Source organism: Ictalurus furcatus, chromosome 24 (genome assembly GCF_023375685.1).
Source record: "Ictalurus furcatus strain D&B chromosome 24, Billie_1.0, whole genome shotgun sequence".
Classification (NCBI taxonomy): domain Eukaryota; kingdom Metazoa; phylum Chordata; class Actinopteri; order Siluriformes; family Ictaluridae; genus Ictalurus; species Ictalurus furcatus.
The window spans coordinates 8087024-8098965 of record NC_071278.1 but is presented as its reverse complement, the minus strand read 5'-3'; positions in this window follow the sequence as shown (position 1 = coordinate 8098965).

Below are 11942 nucleotides of genomic sequence, written 5' to 3'. Positions count from 1 at the left end.
ATACCACAGCACTGTTCAATTCTCTTAATTTTCCAGATCAACACGGCTATAACAGTAATGCCAGCTGTAATTTAAATCACAGGTTTATATTAATGTGCTCACTCTAATATGTTATCGTTTCTATAGTAGCAGCTTATTTACAGGGGCTTGTATGGTGGATGCGCTACGTAATCTAAGAGGAATAATAAATATTAAAAATTATATATAATTATTGATTTGGTGAAGCTTTCTGTAAGGAGACAGTTAACATTTATGGAAGGTGTCTCCGGTGTCAGTGCTTTGTAGAAGTAAGTTTTCCGACATAAGAAAGTCTTCGGGACAGAGGGCTTTGCACTTATCAAGTTCCTCTCTAACATGATGAGCTGTATTTGTCTTACAGTATTAACTTCAAGGAAGAGAGAAAAACAGAGGTGTAGAGGGAATTACTGTGTATAGCTGCCATAGCAGAAGAGGTATTTGAAACTGACTTCTCTTACAGAAGTTTCACAACATTAAACAGTCAAAAAGACTGGTGTTTGATTCAATCATTAAAAAAAAAAAATTCATAAAAAATTATGTTCATTTGTAAATTGTATGAAAAGAATTAAACACTTTGGAGCATGCTGTAATTGGAAACTAATAATCTTTGGGGTATTAATGGCACTACACCACCCCGGTGTTAATTATTTCCCTTTTGTTCCATATTTATTTACTGTTGTCTGATACTGTAGCTTATCACCCTCATTACCGGAATGACTGATTGGTTTAATTGAGTGATCCATTCACGCAGTTGTTTATCTGATACATATGATGTCATTATGGATGTTCATTTTGTTTTGACAATGGAGAAACAAGATTTCACTTACACTGGGAAGAGGTTTGATAATATTTTTTATATTAGTAAAACTTGCTCATTTTAATATTTGTATATGTCTTCAGTAGGGGCTTTAATATCGATAGTATTATACAATACCTCTACCAGTAGAAACGTTTATAACAGAAGTGTGTGCTGGCACTTAATTTAATCACTACACTACACTTGGGAGCATTTTATTTAGATAGTTCACTGTAGACTCTCTACAAACCATTAGACTGTCATCAATCTGCCTGTCGGCTAATGGTAAACAATGTCAACAGTTTATGGCGTAGTAGATGTTTAGTAAAAAATCTATCCAAACTCTATAGACTATCAACATTTTTTTTTATTTACTCTATTTGGATGGTCCACTTTATGGCTGTTAATGTTTAGGACATAATCACTACACTATCCAACCAGTCTATAGCTCTTGATGTTCTAGCTCTTTATGGCTGTTGATGTTTGGTGGCTCACCTGTAGACTCTCAACTTCAAATTCAGTTCCTGTGGAGTCTTTTGTTGTTGAAATATTTTGTTGTTGAAATTATTTGACATGTTGTTGATAATAAGTTGATAGGTGGTTCATGACTGTCTGAGAGTGTCTAAAGTAGACCATTATGTGGACTGTTATCTGTTACAATACTGTAATATCTTAATGTTGTATAAAATAACACATAACCCAGTATATTTGCTTATTTGGCTGATGCAGAATACAACTGAGCTGAAGGTTAAGGGTCTTGCCCAAACATGACATCTTGGCAGTGCTGGGATTTGAAGGCACAACCTTCTGACCTTATCCACAAGTCACCACAAGACCGCCATAACTAGCTTGCATTGATTAAACTGCTTCTGCCACTGAAGTAACTCCACTGAAAGAAATAATGGAAGCTAGTTGAGCTACTTGTGGTGTTTCAGTGATTAAGGATTTGTGTCACAGATAAGAAGGTCGTGTGTTCAAATTCCAGCACCACCAAGCTACCTTGATTGGGTCCCTTCAGCTCAGTTGTTTCCTGCAACAACCAGGGAGCAAATGTACTGGGTTATGTGTACAGTTCTTTATGTAAATATGTTTTACAGTAATTTTTACAGTACTTTATTGGCAACCCAGGTTGCTGGTTTCAGTGCCTCATTTCTTTGTCATTGGAATAGCTTCAATGATATGCCATATGGAAAGAGTCCTCATATTCATGCACATGCAACACATATAAAAGCCATAACCTGATGGCACAAACCTGATTAGATACTGTATTTATTATCCGAGTCTTCACAAATTTTAATGACCAGTCATTAGACATACTTCCATTTTCAAAGAGGCCCAGGGTGTTAGATGATGTTCTTGATGATAATGGAGCATAATGTGTTTAGAGATAATTCTTTGAAGTATGACATTTCATCTTAGTGATACAAATGAATCAAAGCTTTACCTCCTCTATGATAAAAAAACAGACCTTCAGATGTTTGGATAATTTATTAATGCTTTTCTTTGCAGGCCAGGAGGTGTCTGGGATATTAGCTGCTTTGTTTAATTACACTGATGTAAGATGGCTCATGCTCCTGTTGGTCAGGGCTAGGCTCATAATTAAGTTGGCTAATTAACAGATTTTGTGGTGGGATTGGGATTTTCGGAGCTTTGAGAATGATGAGGGGGTCAAGCTTTGATGGACTTGTCTGTTGTCATTCTCCACGGTTTAGGAGAGTTTCAAGGAGTCTGACTAAGTCCCTCCTAATCTGCTTTTCCTCAAATACCCAGCCGTGTTTGTAGAACTTGGACCAAAAACGACACCATATTCTGTGCATATCTGAAGCACGAGGACCATGATGACTAAGGGATAATAGTGGAAAGGCGAGGATGACTAAAGGCACAATAAGGCAGATGGATACAGAAGTAAGACCCTTGGGCTCTAAACATCTAAACTAAACATGTTCCACCGAGCATAAAGAACTCCCTGCTGCGTATACTTAACACAGTTGCCGATTAAGTGCACGGAAAGATGGCTGTGAATTAGTAAGAACTTGTTCAAAGGTACCTCCTGCAGAGCTGCTTGATGTGTATCAAGGAGTGTGAGGAGCATTAAAACGGATCCTTCTTCCATCCTCAGGCCCTCACAGAGACTCAGAAGCACCCCACACTGTGCAAAACACTGAAGGGGCCCAGTTTTAATTGACTGTGTGATTGTATTTTTACATGGATTGCAGTGGTGATGAGATGTAGGCAGTTTCTGCTCACCATTCTGTTTTATTATTATTATTGTTTTCTTTTCTTTGTGAAATCCATCCACTTTTGCAGTCTTAAGTCTGGCAAATTTGCTGAGCCAAGTCATTTCTCCATTTAGGAATTATTTTCCAATGATGACTCGGCAATAATGACCAGACAGAGAAACTGCTCCCTGGAATACAGTATTAGATTATGTGCCCATTTTGCTTTCCTCCATGTATCTTTAGAGCTACATACATTTTGTCCCAAGACACGTCTAGTACAATTATGTCATGTCAGAATTACGGTAATTACATTAATTGTAAAAAGATAGTAAAATTAATTACTAATTGGAATCGTAGAATTTGCTTAAAGCTTAAAATTCCGTAAGATTGTTACGACCACTAATGACCTATAAAACGACAGCAGCTTCTGCAGTTACAATAGTTAGGAATATAATGACAGAATTTAACTCTGGTGTTGAAAATGTGTGTGTTTTTTTTTTTCTATTATTGTTGTTTCTAGTATGTATCCCAGAATATGTAGTAGTCTGACAGTGTTTGCAGTTCCAGGCAAACAACATCTTCTAATTACCTGTAATTTCTTTGTTACTTAGGTTGTATATTATAAATATTCCATATAGACATCAATCGTTTTGTCAGATATGTTTTTGAAAGAAAATACTAATATTTGGGGGGAAAAAAAACCCAGATGTTACTGATGTTGTAGGAAATATTGTCTCTCCAGTTGATTGTGTAGAAAATGTGAATTATTTGTGTATTGTATATTTCATACAATGTATATCCTTATGCTTATATTTTATGAAGCGTGGCAGTAATTCTTTGCTCCAGTAGGTCAGAGCTGGAGTTGTATGCTTGTGTGCCTTTGAGTTACCATCAAAATGCTTTGTTTTGACATGAACCGTTGCTGGACCGGATCCCCCAGGCAGACCAGTGATGAATTGAACAGCCAGGGAGCAGATGATTTGGCTTAGGCTAGCAGGCCCTGTTATATTTCTGCCCTCTTTGCTGTGGTGATCATGATGAGAAGGGACACACACATGCGATCACTATGTCTGTGCTTTTACATCATTACAAGAAACTGTATAGGTTTGTGTAAAATCTTTGCAAATGGTGCCACCTTGGCCATTAGACCCCACTGTATGCCATCATAGTGATTTTCAAGTCTGAGCTGAAAGGTACACCTGCTAGAAAAGATCAGTTGGAATGGGTTCATATCTATAGGGTTTTCGGAGCATGAAAATATGTTTGTATGTGCACATTTGTTGAGGTTGTCAGAGCTGGCATTTCAAATCTTCCTCAGAGAGCGTATAGAGCTAGTGTTGTTCACTTTACCGGATGCTGAACTGCTCTCCTGGGCATCTTTCTGAGAGTTGAGTCGATATTTCTCTCATCTCATTTCCCTTCTAAGAAAATCTGTATCTCTGAACATGCTAAAATACTGTAGGTTTCACTAGCACAGAACTGATACTGTACAGATACTATTTTATTAGGTTTGTATTGCTCACCCTTAGGTGAACATTTTAAAGATGCACTAAAGTGTCTTTAGGTTATGTTTTCTTGATTTTAAAGCATGAATCCTATATAGTGATAACTTTATAGTGTAACTGTAGGCCAGTTGTGGTTATACTGCATATAACACATATTCTATATTTTGGTATTGTCATTTATTATGTATGTCATGCAGTGATGGCTGATCATAATATTGAAAGGGAAGGCTAAAACAAATTCTGCTACAGTAAATCACCATTGCTATTATGAAACTATTCGTACTTTCGAATGTATTTTCTACTCTAACGATTAGCAAGCATGTTAAACAGAAAAGATGTCCTTGCCATTATCCAGTGCTCTCTTTCCTAGAAAAGAACACAAAACGTACACTTCTGCTATTTCTCCCTTTGTGTGATTTGTACTTTGATTTGACAGTGTGTGCTTGGTTTATTTACTTCTAGTATCTCCTCCAAAGGCATAAAAAAACATAAATAGCACACTGATGATGTTATTGATGTGACAGCAAAGAAGGCTTCAATAAACTGAGCACTAAACTATAGACTACGGTATGTAAATCTATAGACTGGGCTACAAAGAAATCAGCCCCATCCATTACTTCATATAGTGTGTGGGGTTTTTTTTCTTACTGCTGCTTTGGTGCTGTTGCTTTTCACTAAAGTTAAAAAGAAAAAAAAAAGATTGAAAAAAAGGTCCAGCTGTGGAATTGTTAACAGCAAATGAGATGGTTGTGACTCCAAGCCTTATCCACTGAGTCACCACAACACCACCACATCTAGCTTGCACTGATTCATCTACTTCTATCACTGTATTACCTCCTCTATAAGATTGCAATGCAAGTTAGTTGAGCTTGTTGTGGTGCCTCAGTGGTTAAGTGGTGTTTTTTATTTATTATTTATTTATTTTTTATACAGCACTTTGTCAACCCAGGTTGCCAGTAAATTTAATAGTATATTTATAGCCTACTTATGCCTGCCAGCACTGGTTCCATGTATAAAAGCGGGATGTATTTCATGCATGTGGATCTTTTAAATTGATAATTCACAACTCATCCTCAGGTATGAATAATTTAAAATATGCATTACTTGAAACATGATTTGAACTTTTCTAGAGTCATACCTTTTCTCAAACGTTTCTAAAAATGTTACCAAACATACAATTACAGTCTTGTTGATTTTGTAAAAATGTGTTTTTTTATAGAATACTTTACATATAATATCTAATATATTTTGGGGGGCACATTGACTTGGTGATTTGCACGTTTTCCTTGTACCTCTGGGGTCGGGGTTTGAATCCCGCCTCTGCCTTGTGTCGCAGAGTTTGCATGTTCTCCCTGTGCTTCGGGGGTTTTCTCCGGGTACTCTGGTTTCCTCTCCCAGTCCAAAGACATAGGTTGTAGACCGATTACTGGCATTTCCAAATTGTCCGTAGTGTGTAAATGTGTGTGTGATTAGTGCCCTGCAGCAGGTTAGCACCCCGTCCAGGGTGTCTCCTGCTTGTGACCCGAGTTCCCTGGGATAGGCTCCAGGTTCCCCCATGACCCTGTGTAGGTTAAGTGCTATGGAAAATGGATGGATGGATGGATGGATGGATCTAATATATTTGATATATTATATGTTTTTGTTTTTCTTTTTTTTTTACTCTTTGTCATGTGATAAGCGATATGTTGGTTTCCTGAAGGCAATCATTCAAACATGTCACTTTCCCCAAAAGCAGTCTATCAAAGCAAGCTATAAACTGTAAATAAATGTCAAAACATATAATATATATCCTACATAATGTGGCTAGTTCACCAGTAATGTGTTTTGCTTCCTAAGATTATCTTGATGATGCACTGCAGGCAGCTCTCACTGTGATATTGGAATATATTACATTTAGTTTATGAAAAATGTGTCATAATAATCAAAATAATGAAATATTTATTATTATTATTATTATTTCAAGAAACTTCAAGAAACAAGATTTGTGACTCTTCGTCTTTGTTTTGGAAGAAGTGTCAGCTTGTGGGTCATTGAACCAGCAAGACATGGAAGCACTGAACCAAAACAAAACAAAGATTCATTGCACCCAATTAGCCTCCATTTATCAAACCAAAGGACACAGCAGATCCACTTCCTCCTTATAAGTTTGTTTAGTTGGTTTAGAACCTTTGACCAGTAAGATCCAAGTTCTTCAATTTTAAGGACTTCATTTACTTTGTGCAGCTGTCATTTATTTGAAGCATGTAGTGTCACTGTAGGTATTTACTTTGTTTATTTCAGCTAGAAAAACAACAAGAAGAAGGATTCCCACTCTATTACACTGGGGAGAGCTTTAATTACGCATTTGCTTAGAATAAAAATTGTTAAACAGGACAGTCCTAATTTGGTTACTATTAATATTTCCAAATATCTTTAGCAAGGCTTTTATTTCTAACCAAACCAAAAGCATAAATACCTCTACAGATCGACACAAGTTTACAACAAGAATAAGTAAAAAATTATATTGAACAGTGTTTAATGCATTATACATACAGTAGATAAATTTGTTATATAGAATCAATCTAGGTTGTGGAATTGAGTTATCTTTTTTATGTTTCATGGATATTTTATTTTTAGTGTGTTCTGGCATTCAGTTTGAAACTATACTTTTAATACTACTGACATCACAGTGCTGTTGACTTTCCAAATCTGAAAGCATGGTTCAGACGATTGGCTTATATTTATGCACTTGTTCAAATTTAAAAATAGTGTTATTTAACAAAGGACAATGTACACTCACTGAGTACTTGATTAGGAACACTATAGTAATACTGGGTAGTGCCTCCCTTTGCTCTCAAAACTGCCTCAATTCTACATGGCATGGATTCCACAAGATGTTGGAAACATTTGTTTGAGGTTCTGGTCCATATTGACATGATCGCATCACACAGTTCCTGCAGATTTTTCAGGCTGTTTCATGCTGTGAATCTTCAATTCTACCACATCCCTAAGGGGTTCTATTTGATTCTGATCCGGTGACTGGGAAGGCCACTCAAGAACATTGAACTCATTGTCATGTTCATGAAACCAGTTTAAGATGACTTTTGCTTTGTGGCTGGAAGTAGCCATTAGAAGATAATGATAATGAGTCTTTATTGGTCACATATACATCTGCACAGTGAATTCTTTTCTTCACATACCCCAACATGTTAGGAAGTTGGGGCCAGAGCACAGATTCAGCCATGAGCAGAGAGGGTTGGGCCTCAAAGGCCCAACAGTGGCAGCTTGGCAGTGCTGGGGCTTGAACCCCCGACCTTCTGATCGGTAACCCAGAGCCTTAACCACCAGCCACCCTCCAGATGGCTAAATTGTGGCTATGAAGGGATGCATATGGTCAGCAACAATACTCAAATAGGCTGTGGCATTCAAGCAATGATCGCTTGGTATTAACAGGCCCAAAGTGTGGACTGTTGACACAAAACAGGCTGGGTCCATGGATTGATGCTGTTGGCACCAAATTCTGACCCTACCATCTGTGTGCTTCAGAAGAAATCATGATTCATCAGATCATGCTACGTTTTTCCAGTCTTCAACTGTCCAGTTTTGATGAGTCTGTGCCCAGTGCAGCTTCAGGTTTATGTTCTTGGCTGACAGTAGAGGAACTTGAATCTTTTCTGCTCACCACAATTGTATAGAGTTATCTGAGTTACTGTAGCTTTTCTGTTAGCTCAAACCAGTCTGGCCATTCACCGTGGACCTCTATTATCAACAAGGTGTTTCTGTCCACAGAACTGCCTCTTACATATTTTTCTTTTTTTGTACCAACAATCATGCCATAGTCAAAATCACCGAGATCACATTTTGTCCCCATTCTGATTAGTTGATGTGAACATTACCCAAAGCTTCTGGCCTGAATCTGCATGATTTTATACATTGTACTGCTGCTCATCAATTGGTTGATTAGATAATTGCTGAATGAATAGGTGTACAGGTGTTCCTAATAAAGTGTTCAGTGAGTGTATAATCATCAAGATAGTAAAGAATTCTGTAAAGGTACCTTTATTTATTTATATTTTTGTCTTATTATTTTCAAGAGAGAGAAAATATAGAGGCTGGTGCCTGTTTACAGCTTCTATAATAAGATATACAGGATATAAGTGATATCAGTAACTTGGCTTACAGACATTCCATGACGCGTCACGTATTTATGTTTTTTTCCTTACATATTGTACGTATCTCTTAGATAGTCTGGCAAAAGAATCTATACCACATTATACAAGTCCTTATTTAGCTTCATATGGATAGACCACATATGCTAAACCCCCTAGCCTTATGCCAAAAGCTTCACAGATTTTAATGCCAGTCATTATATGTATATTATTTTCAGAGGCCGAGGGTGTTAGATAATAATGTTTTTGATGACAACAGAGCATAATGTGTTTAGAGTGAATTATTTTAAGTGTCATATTCCCTTTTTGTGATATAAAACCTCTAGAAAATAAAATAAAAAAGCAAGTGAAAACAAACCCTTAAACCCTTGTAATGCTCTCTTATTAACGCTGGCTCTTCTCCACCAGCCAAAGGCACCAATTCGATCCCTTTTGTTTTACTGCTTAAGGTGAATAATAATGTCTCTTTGAGACTTCTTTTCATTTAAATTTAAGAGGAGTTCAGAAGAATGGAAGTCTCAAAGGCAGGTTTATCTGTGCCATGAGCAGAAAAGTGAAATACCATGTTTCAAACTGTCTTTTTTTGTGTGTATTTTATTTCACGTTGAGTGTAAATTTTATTGTCTATCTAGTAACCTTTAGTAAAACATAGTCAAATTCGTTTTATTGGTATAAAATATTAATTTCAAGTTAAAGTCTTTTCTGATGAAGCTCTTCTGACTCTTGGTCGGCTGCAGTTGAACTGTTTTGATCAGAACTGAAATATGACCTTTGACTTCACTGACAGTTCTGTTCTAAAAGCTTTATAACTGCCGCTGTCTTTTATGTATGTGTTGTAAAAATAGAGAGTAATTATTTACAGAACAACAATAAAAAAGTTTGATTTCTTTGTGAGTCTTTACAAGAAGATTTCTCTGGAGGGTTAAAAGGCCAGTAAAGTCCAAACTGTCTCCTCTCTGTTTCCTGTTGTCTCCTTCATCTGATTCAAGACTAATTTAAAATCTCAGCTTTTTTAGTAACTCTTAATTGGGTTGAGTGTCATCAATTTAGTGGTGAGGGCAGCATCTGCTCCTGCTTATCGGAATGACATCTGGAAAAATCAGTCCCAGAACTAACTGTAATACTTTAATCATCATGGTAATCTAGGGCCAAATGTTTGAGACCTTAATTTAGTGATGTCTTATTGGGGCTTGCAAAGGCATGACACTTTTGTAAAGACAAAAATGGTGAATTTCTCATGCAAAATGAAATGTTTTGCAAATATAATGTGATATAATGTGAAATTTGGGTTACAAATTTTGGGTTCAATCTTAACCCTGTTTGTTGGACTGCACATAGATGTAGAAGTAAAAGATCCTTACAGAACCCTAATGTCTGTCAGCCAGACATTATTGATTCGCTATTAGTTGTTTTGGGTGAAGACGCTTATCTTGTAGAGATTCTGCTTGTGTCTTGCTGTATACAAATTTGTACATTTAAACAATCTAATATGCTATACTTGCTCCCTCACGACACATTGATGTCTATAAAGATAACTTTACGTTCACCAGACAGTTTCTGCTGTTGTTCATTGTTTTCCCATTTAGCTATTTGGTGATTGAAATAGACCATAGTGCTTCATGGTATCATGTTATGTTTAATTACTGTATGCTATTCCTTCTACTGGAAAAAATAACTGCTGTCAGAGAACTGTAAGGATGGACAGAGTAAATTGGTACAGGACATGTACAGTTTGTTTTTTTTTCCACCTTAGTCTGATTAATTATAATCATTCCTAGCAGTCATTCTGTTTAAAAAATTGGCTTTAAAATGAAATGGTTAAAAGTGAGGTGTTGTAGAGACATCATGCCTCTGTAGTTTCTGAGTAGTTTGTCTCATTTGTCTCACCTGTAATGGCCCACTTACTCGGATGTGTAGTATCTAGCCATGCTGAGGCTGGGGTGGTGGACAGGAAGACTGGTGGGTCCCTGGAGATTAGCTGTGCCATTTCCTCCAGTGCTGGGTGACAGGTGTGTGACAGGTCTGTGTGTGCCTGTAGCATCTCAATCAGTCCTGCATTTTTTTTTAAAAGTTCACTGTCTCAGCCAAGACATTTGGTAGAACAGTTCACAATTGTGAAACTGGAGCAAGTTTCCTTTTTGTATTTTCATTGCTAATTTATTACCATAATCACTCACTGAAAAAAATACACCTTAACATGAAAATACATTAGTCAAATTTATCAAAAATTTCCTATTATAAAATTGCAATAAACCACATATAAGGTTATTAACCTGCTATTTTTTATTTTTAAATCATTTATTTCTAAAGCAAAATAGATTGCCAGTAGATTAAGGAATGTTAAAGCTTGATTAAGCATGTTGGTGGCAGCATCATGCTCTAGGTTGCTTTTCAACTGGAAATCTTATAGCCATCACAGTCAAAATGGATGGAGTTATATATAAGTAAATTATTGAGGAGAACCTGTTCCAGTCAGCCAGACATATGCATTTATGGTGAAAATATACTGTGTGTTCCAACAGGAAAACGAGCCAAAGCACAGGGCAAAAGCTACAAAGGAATGGCTTGGACAAAAAAAGGTTTGGATTAATCAATTGAATCCAATCGAAAATCTGTGGCATGACCTGAAAATTGCTGTCCATTAACACTCTCCATCTAATTTGACAGAATGGGAGAAAATTTGCATTGAGGAATATGAAGAACTTGCCAAAAACCAAATTGTGCAAAGCTCATAAAGAGACATCTGAGACAAATCTGTAATTGCTGCAAAATGTCTATTTACACTGAGGAGGTGAATACTTATCACTTATGCTGTAGTTTTTTGATTGTTTTTTTTTTTTCTAAATAATTCTGTACACATAACCGCTTCAAAAAGAGCAGGGAAAAAAACGCATTCTTATATGTATAAATTTGATGGTGCAATACAGCAAAAAAAGGAGGATACTTACAATACTTTCTGCAGGCATGTATCTATTTAGAGCACCTTATCTTTTCAAACCATATAATTTATTTATATTCAGTTACATCCCTTATGTGTACAGATTACTTGAACTACTTTGACATGTTTGTCAGGTTCAGATCATTGTTGCTCATGGAAACTTGGTAGTTAAAATAAGAAAGCGTTCATTCCCACATTACTCATGTTTGAGTAACTGGCTATGTTCCATTCATATTTGAATCTATGGCTCAGATGTTCTACACTGTAGCACCCTCAATCCAAAATCCAGCACAATAAGTGTTGTGTGTTTCTCATAGC